The sequence below is a fragment of the Acomys russatus genome, chromosome 6 (assembly GCF_903995435.1).
Source record: "Acomys russatus chromosome 6, mAcoRus1.1, whole genome shotgun sequence".
NCBI lineage: Eukaryota > Metazoa > Chordata > Mammalia > Rodentia > Muridae > Acomys > Acomys russatus.
The window spans coordinates 32659099-32668024 of NC_067142.1; positions in this window are offsets into that span (position 1 = coordinate 32659099).

Sequence of the window (8926 nt, forward strand, 5' to 3'; positions counted from 1 at the left end):
CCAATTTTGTGAAATGAAGCTTTTCCTCTCAAAGATAGCATTTAAAATAATTCTATAATTAATATCTTACTGAGGAGAGATAGAAAAATTTGCATCTATAAAAATATAGAAGATGCAATAAAAATAGAAAGAGGCAGATTGAAAAACTTGGAAAGTTAAACACATAACAGCAAAGTTAAAAAAAAAAAAAGAGTTGGAGGGGGCTGGAGAGATGGCTCAGAGGTTAAGAGCACTGTCTGTTCTTCCAGGGGTCCTGAGTTCAATTCCCAGCAACTACAGGGTGGCTCACGACCATCTATAATGAGATCTGATGCCCTCTTCTGATGTGCAGGTGTATATGGAGACAGAACACTGTGTATGTAATAAATAAATAATTTTAAAAAAGAGTTAGAACTTAGAGTTAAGGAACACTAGGCAGGATGAACAAAGAGAAACCAGGAAATAAAGTACAAATTCTTAAAAAAGCAAAAATTGCAAATACCCTGAGTTCTGAGAAGAGAAAAGAAAGAAAGAAAGAAAGAAAGAAAGAAAGAAAGAAAGAAAGAAAGAAAGGAATAGAACAACACACACCTGACTCCAAGAAGACTCCACAAAGAGAAGTGCGGTCAGCCGACTGGAGGGGATTATAGAGCGTCCGGGTCATGGGGGCGGGCCTTGTCCAGGTGTAACGAAGGCCAAAGACGGTCACCAGGAACAATAAACCATCATAAGAGAATCGGGAGTTGGACTTGTTCTAGCAAAACAGACTGGAAAACCTTCAGCCTCCAGAAAACCAGCTCCAACCTTTCAGTTTTCATCCAAACTACCTAGAAAGTGCAGGCAGTGCGGAGATGTTTGGACCGCGGGCCAAGAAATGTTTACTTCTTGTGAGCCCTTTTCATGAAGGTCTGAGACTCTGCGCCCAGCTTAGGCCAGGGTGGAAACCGAGGAAGTCCCCAAGCAAAGAACAACATTTGTGGTCCGGTCTCTGAATGTTGAGAGATACGGGCTTAGATAAAGTCCTGTTTGGAACAGTTGGAAAGGCTGAACCAACTGGATCAGTAGAAGCAGCTGAGAATGGAACCTGCAGGAAGCTGGAGAGAAGCGGCCCAGATGAGAGGAACAAGCTAGTATTGGGGGATTATGGGTAGGAAGCAGCCCAGATAGGACTGATTAGAGCAGATGGCCTGGCATGGGGGCTGGAAGATAAGGAGATAGCTTAGGTGGACACATCTGCCCAGCCCCAGGTAAAATAAGGCTTATTCTAAAATCTATCAGGTGTCTGTGTCTTTTATTGATTATGATAGCGGGTTAGAAAATACCGCCGTAATTATTTTAGGCTCTTAGTAATAAAAATCAATAGCCTATATATTTTCTGCAACAGGGATCTGTCTGCCTCTGTCTCTCGAATGCTGGAATTAAAGGTGTGGACCAATGTCCTGGTTAAAATTGTGGTCCCCCATCCCCCTGGTGTATTATGGTTATCTCTGTGTGTATGCTGCTCCTTAGGTCCATTGCTGATGCCCCTCTGGGTTTTCCATGGCCCTGTGAACTCTGCCCCCATGAATGCAGAGCCAGCCTGGTTGCTTCAGTGAGTTCTAGGAGAGCCAAGAAACCACAGAGAGACTGTCTCAAAGAACAAAACAACCAACCACATCAACAAGCCCTCGAGGGTTTGTCCTGTCAAAACCTGGAGGAATATGAGAGAGAGAGAGAGAGAGAGAGAGAGAGAGAGAGAGAGAGAGAGAGAGAGAGAGAGAGAGAGAGCCTCTTCTACAGTGAGAGGTCAATTGAAAATCATGAACATTAACACGAGAAAAGGGTAGAATGCATGTAACAACATTCAGGAGAATAGATGCCCCACGACCAACTAGGGCAGAATGGCCATGGAGGGGTGTGTGTTGAGGGTGGCAACGGTCCTTAGGGAGCAGGGCTGGGAGCATGGACAGGACCAAAAAAAAAAAAAGCTGGGTTTCATCTTAACTTTTAAAAACGTTTTATTGATTCTTTGTGAGTGTCACATCATGTGCCCTAGTCCTGCTCATCTCCTCGTCCCCTCATATCCACTCTTCGCCCTTGCAACCTCCCCCCAAAATAAAAAACACGCTCATACAAACAAACAAACAAAGCATAGAAAACATCTCATTGTGGAAGCTGCAGTGTGTACCTGTGTGTCCAACAGTACACCCCTCTGTCCACACATCTTCACTTGCAAACGTTCATTGCAATGAGTCACTGGGCTGGTTCGAGGCCTCTGGCTTCTGTGACGCCATCAATACTTGACCCTCACTGGGCCTTCTCTTGGTTACCCTGTTGTTGCTCTGTGTCGTGGAGATTCTGCAGCTTTGGATCAGCAGGACCGGGCCCTTTCACGGGTCCCAGTTATTCACAGATGATAAAGATCTGAGGATGGGCCAACTCAAGAGCCCTGGATCTGGGCCAGGGTGGCAGCTGAGCTGGTCAGTACATCAGCTCTGCCTTATCTGCACCACTGGGCCAAGCTTTTCTGCAGTGTTCAGGCTAGGCCACCCAATGCTGCCAGCACCGGCAGGAGTCAGGGTCAGCTCTTCCGCTCTCATGCCCTTGGGGCCAGCTCTCCGGACCATCTGGTTTTTTTTTGGGGGGGGGTTCGTTTTATATTAGAGCAGTTTTTCTATTCTTTCCCTGGCTGTGCTCCTGCTTGGTGAAGCTCAACTGACACCCCAACTCCCTCCCCACAGATCCACCCTGCATCACCCACTGGCCTCTATGCAGACACTGGTGGCTTTCTGCCACACCCTCCTCTGTAAACTGGCCCCCAGCTCCTTCAATACCAAACACTCGCAGTGGAGCTTGGAAAGTTTGTGTTTCCATCTTTCATGTGTCGGAGTGCAGTGCCAGGCTTCATTACACTGAACGCATTTTGTCTCAGGAACCTTCCACCAGGATCCCCCACTACTTCCTTGCTCTCTCTCTCTCTCTCACCAACCCTTTCCTCCTCTCAAAGCCTATAGCTCCTGAGGCCTTTAGCCAGTCACTGCTTCACCAAGTCTAAGGTTGTGATGATCCCTGCCCCCACCAAGGACCTCACCATGAATAGATCAGAACACCGGGTTCTTTCCTCCCCCACCTCCATCCCAGTCCCCCAAGGTTCTGCCCCAACCATAACATCTTGCCTGAGGTTCTGAGTAATTGTCCTTGCAGCCACCCACACAAGGCAACCCTGGGTGGCTATTCAACTCTATTCTGGGCCTTTTCTCTCTCAAGGCTCTTGTTGCTCATCTCTTCTGAGTTCAGCATCCGTATCTGATTGAAAAATTTCTCAAGAGCCAGCTGGGTCCTTTCAAGGATGGGAAATAAAGCAGGCAGTTGGGACAGAGGCACAGGGAGGGGGCACAAGGAGGAAGCGCATCCACTTTCCCATCTCTCTTCTGTGTGTCCATTTGCTATTTATGAACAGGGCTGGCCCAGAGATGTTTGACTACCAAACACTACACCGGAGCAGGTGTCATGTTACCCACTGATGGCCAGGAGTGAAACCACAAACTAGACTTTTGATATCACTCAGCCTTCCCTCCCTCCACCCCAATCTTCCCAGGCCACCCCAGCTCCCATCTAACCACCCAGCTATCATTATCACGGAGGTGGGTGGGATTAGAAGCCAAGTTAAGGCCAGCTCTTGACATCATCGTCTCTGGAGAGATTCCTTGGCTATCCAAGCCCCATCCCCAGACTCCCCAGACGTACTGACCACAGCCGCCGAACCCAGATGGGAAGGCTGGGCTCAGCTAGATTTATGCTTCTCCTGCGCGGTTCTCACATCCACTCTGCCCCATGGGTAGAGGGTGGGTCAACAAAATCCTCTCCTCTGCCCCTGCTCTGCTCTGCTTCCTTGACCTCGGCTTTGAGGTGACGTGGTACAGCCTGATCCTAGAAATGGCATCATGGGGGAGTCTCTATGAGAAGAAGTGGACCCCTGGACTAAGGGCCTGGGAGATGACCTAATAAGGGTCTTGAACACTCTCTGTCCCATGATCCCAGAAGGTCCAAGTCTAGAGGGAGGAGGGCCTGTGTGAATATCCACCTCTCCAATAATGGAAATGTCAGAGGGTCAGGCAGGCCAGTGGGCTGAGTTGAGACGGAGAGAGCCAGCTGGATTTCTGGAAGGCTCTGGGTCAGCTCCCCCCTCCCACCTAGCCTGTGGGCACCAGCCTCACTAAGACCCTCACATGGCTCCCGGAAGCCATGCTCCTTCAGAAGCAAAACAGATGCCTCCCTGCCCCACTCCCAGGCCTCTACTCTGCCTTGCTGGGCTGCACAGGAGCGCCTGACCTGGCTTCCCTTGTCAAAGTCCTGCACCGGCTTCAGGTCGCCCTAGAACTCCTCCCCTGTGGCTCCTCAGGAGGTTTTGCTCATCATCCAGACTTGGTCTCCAGGACCCTGGCTCATGTCACTTCCACCTCCTTGACAGCATGCTTATGGAACGGTGCCCAGTGTCCACTCCACTGCCAGGTGCTGTGTCAAGGTGGAGGCCGGAGGAACAAAGGGGACATTGTCCAGCTGGAGAGCTGGATCAGCACTCTTTGCTCTTGCAGAGGACCTGGGTTCAGTTCCCAGCACCTACATAGCTGCTCACAACCCTCTGTAATTCCAGCCCCAGGGGATCTGACGCCCCCTACTGGCTTCCAGCATTGCATGTATGTGGCGCACATAGCTATAAGCAGGCAAAAATACTCAGACACATAGAATAATTATTTTCATTTTAAAAAATAAGTAAAAGACATTGCCATTGCTGGGCCACTTGCCCACTTGGCAGCTGACCTCGCTCTGCTGTTCCCTCTGCCTTCCCAGCTAGGCGTGAGCACATGTCACTTGGTGACCCTTTCCTAGTGAAACCATTCACCCTTCTCATTCACGCCTATGTACTGCTGGTCCCAGGACACAGGGAGAGAAAAGGTAGGTGAGCCAACCACTCTCTCCACCGTTGACGATAACAACCACGATGGAAAAGAGATAGCATCAGTTTTAAGTCAGTCCCCTCAAATTCATGAGGGGCTCTATATCAGCAGGGGCCTCAATATGTGGAAAGAGAAATTCAAGGGCAGGGCCCCATCACCTGGGAGCTGCACCCACTGTCTGTGAGTTAGGACACAGACATGCTGCTTGTCTTTCTGGGTTTTGGTTTCCCTGGGGCACTGGTCCATTTGCCTCCCAGACAGATGCAGACAGCAGGAGATGACCTTGGCCTCCGGCCCTGCTTCTCTTCTTGGACCCTCTCCACTCACTCGCTGTGTTGTTTACTGGACTGGTAGGTCCTGCCCTGTCATTTATTACAGACTTTGGCTCCCAACTTGCAGACTTCCCCCACTCTGTTCCTTCTGCAATCCTCCCCGATGACGTCATTAACCACGCAGATGGTGACCCGGCTGTACCCTGACCTCCTAATTCTCTGAGTGGCTGTGATAGCCAGCAGGAAGTGCAGGAGCAGCAGAGGCAAGTGAATCACAAGTTCAAGGCTAGCTTAAGCTATACCTTTAAATGGGCTATACCTTTAAATTCTCCGCCTCCTTGGGCGTACCATTCTCAACAGCCTCACCTCTGCTCCTCTCAGCCATCACCCACATCCAAGGCTGCATTTAGCACATGACATCACTCCACCTTCAGATTATCAAATACCCCACAGTCCCCAACACCACCCCAGCCCGTGACTCAGCTGTTCCCCTGCTCAGTCTTGTCATCAGCCATGTCCTTGACTTATCCTGTCCTGTCTTGACTTCCCTCCACAGACCCACAGTTCTCTAGTCAATAGTACCTGCAACCCTAGCACTCGAGGAACTAAGGCAGGATGAACATGGCTTTGAGGACAGACTGGACTACGTAGTGAGAGCCAGTCTCAAACCTCTCTTTCTAAAATTTTGCTAAGACCCTAAATTCCTTTGTTCCTTACCACCAGCTGAACCCAAGGGTAAAACCAGCCACGTATCTGTTCTGTCTGCATCTAAGCTGGGAACTGTGACATGATCTTTTTCTGGGGAGACAGGAACAAACATCTCGTCACCCCCCAGATAAGCCACCAACATACCAAAGTTATGTATGATTCCATTAAAGGCCAGTCTGGCGAACAGATGGATTTCTTGGGCTTACTTACACAGCGCCAGCCATCCCAAAGAAGCCACACCATCAAAAGGTCTCAACCCAGAGCTGCCCAGAGCACAGACAAGCATCCCCTTCGGTTAGCCTTCCACAGTCTCTGCATTCCAGTACCTGCAGAATCCCTCACATCTGGGAGGGAGGGAGGTCTAGGAAGAGCTGCTGGAATCTCAGGGGAGGGTCTAGTGAAGGAAGGTGAACAGGCTGAATCTTGAGAGTCTCTTGCAAGTAGCCACAGCCACTCCGATAAAGATACAATGGCAACTGTGTTCATACAACAGAGCTTGACAGTAGGCCTAGGGGAGTAGGCACCAGGCAGGCTGGCTTCCTGTGGAGCCGAGGGCTCCAGCCTCAGCCTCTGCAATCCTCTGGCTTCCACGGTCAGCTTCTCTACTCCCCATAAGCATTTTTTTTTAAAGATTTTATTTATTTATTATTTATACAGTATTCTGCCCCATGTGTGCCTGCGTGCCAGAAGAGGGCACCAGACCTCGTTCTAGATGGTTGTGAGCCACCATGTGGTTGCTGGGAATTGAACTCAGGACCTTTATGGAAGAATGGACCGTGCTCTTAACCGCTGAGCCATCTCTCCAGCCCCCCATAAGCATTTCAAAGCCTTCAACGACGCTGTCCTCCTGCCTCCACTTTCTGCACATCCTCAGCCCTCAGCACAAGTCATTGACTCCTAGCTGGAGACAATACCAGCCTCTGGGGTATCAGCTCCTAAAACCAAGCTAACCAGCTACTCTCACATACCAACCTGCCTTCCTCCTGCCCCTGAGGAGGGGGCACTCCCAGGGTCATCCATTCCTGTGTGGAGTAATTAGCCTTGCCTCTCCCTTTCATCAAGAAAGCATGCAAGGGGGGTAGAGGTGTGGAGTTGTGGCTATAACTATACTGACTCCATCTACTTCTTTAATCCCAGCACTCAGGAGGCCTCAGAGGCAAGTGGATCTCTGTGAGTTCAAGGCCAGTCTGGTTTACATATGGAGTCAGGACAGCCAGGGCTACATAATGAGACCCTGTCTCAAAAAACTAAAATTAAAACAACAACAACAAAGTCTATATTTGACAGAATCAGATATTTATATAAGTGTGAATATTGAAGTGGGCGGAGCACACACCATATCCCCTTCCATTTCAACCCCTCCCTATGTGGATTGACACTATTCTGAATCATGAAAAGTTCCACACCCCCACCCCTACCCCCACCCCTACCCCCACCCTCACCCCCACCCCCACGGTTGGGAAGGGAGCTCAGTAAAATGCTTGCCTGCTATTCAAATGCAAGGAGATGAGTTTGAGCTCCAGAACCCACATTAAACAAAACAAAACAAACAAACAAATAAAAAAACCAAAACAGGCATCATAGCGCAGATCTGGAATTCCAGCACTGAGGAGGCAGAGACAAGCTCAGCTCTCCGAGTCTTGCTGGCCAGCCAGCCTACATGGTAAGCATCAGGCCAGTGAAAAACTTTGTCTCTAAAAGCAAGGGGACATGACCTTAAAGAACAATTCCCAGGCTGGAGAGATGGCTCAGCAGTTAAGAGCACTGGCTATTCTTCCAGAGGACCTAGGTTCAATTCCCAGCACCCACATGGCAAGTCACAAGATCTGGCACCCTCTCATAGACATACTTGCAGAAAAATTACCAATCCACACAAAATAAATATAAACAAATCTTAAAAAAAAAAAAAATCCAGGTGGTAGTGGTGCACGCCTTTAATCCTAGCACTCAGGAGGCAGAAGCAGGCAGATCTCCATGAGTTCGAGGCCAGCTCAGTCTATAGAGTGAGTTCCAGGACAACCAGGGCTGTTACACAAAGAAAGCTTGACTCTAAAAAACAGAGAACAATTACCTACCTGGTCACCCCATTGTGACCTCTGCTACAGATTGCTCCTCCATGCTGGTCTGAGTCCCGGTCTCACTTTGTTTTCTCCCAGACTCCTCTCATGCACATCCTCTACAAATAATACATAAGCTTTTGCCCAGGTCATTTGCCAGCACCTCTGAGACGTCTCAAAGAAAGCCTACATCCAAGATCCCCCTAGACCCATGATCTCCCCCAACTTCCTTACCTTCCCACTACACTGTCACGCAGATCCCAACACCCACCACCCCCCTACCCCCCCACCCCCGCCCAATGGGCTTTGTAGATTTTATTGCTTAAATTCCTCTCAAGTCCTCTGATTTCTAAGCCCACCCACAGGCAAGCTCCAGGGCTACGGCCTTCTTAATCACATGGGCCATGGCACCCTGGAGCCCTTCCTCAGAGGCCCCCCGGCTCTACATGCACAAATTAATGTTCGTCAACGCTAGCATCTAAGCCACCTGTGATGGCGCACGCCTTTAATCTCTGCACTCAGGAGGGAGAGGCAGGTGGATCTCTGTGAGTTTGAGGCCAGTCTGGTCTATAGAGTGAGTTCCAGGACAGCCAGGGCTACATAATGAGATCCTGTTTAAACAAACAAGCAAACAAACCAGAACAAAACAAAAAACCTCCAGCTTCTAGCCAAGAATCTGATATATAGCAAATGCTGTCAAGGCTGGAGATAGATAGATAGATAGATAGATAGATCGATAGATAGATAGATAGATAGAGCGAGCACAAAAGCCCTCTGGAGCCCTAGAGATGTGCATAATCAATGCTTCTGATTCAAGGCATCTTCTCCTTTGGGGGAGTTCTCAAATGTCCTTCCCTGTCTCCAGATATCTGAGAATTCTCAAGGGCCTCACATTTGGGATGGTGTTGTCTGTGAGATTAAAAACAGATTTCTTAGTGTACAGCTAGAGACAGAGAGCAGTTCCTCTCATTGT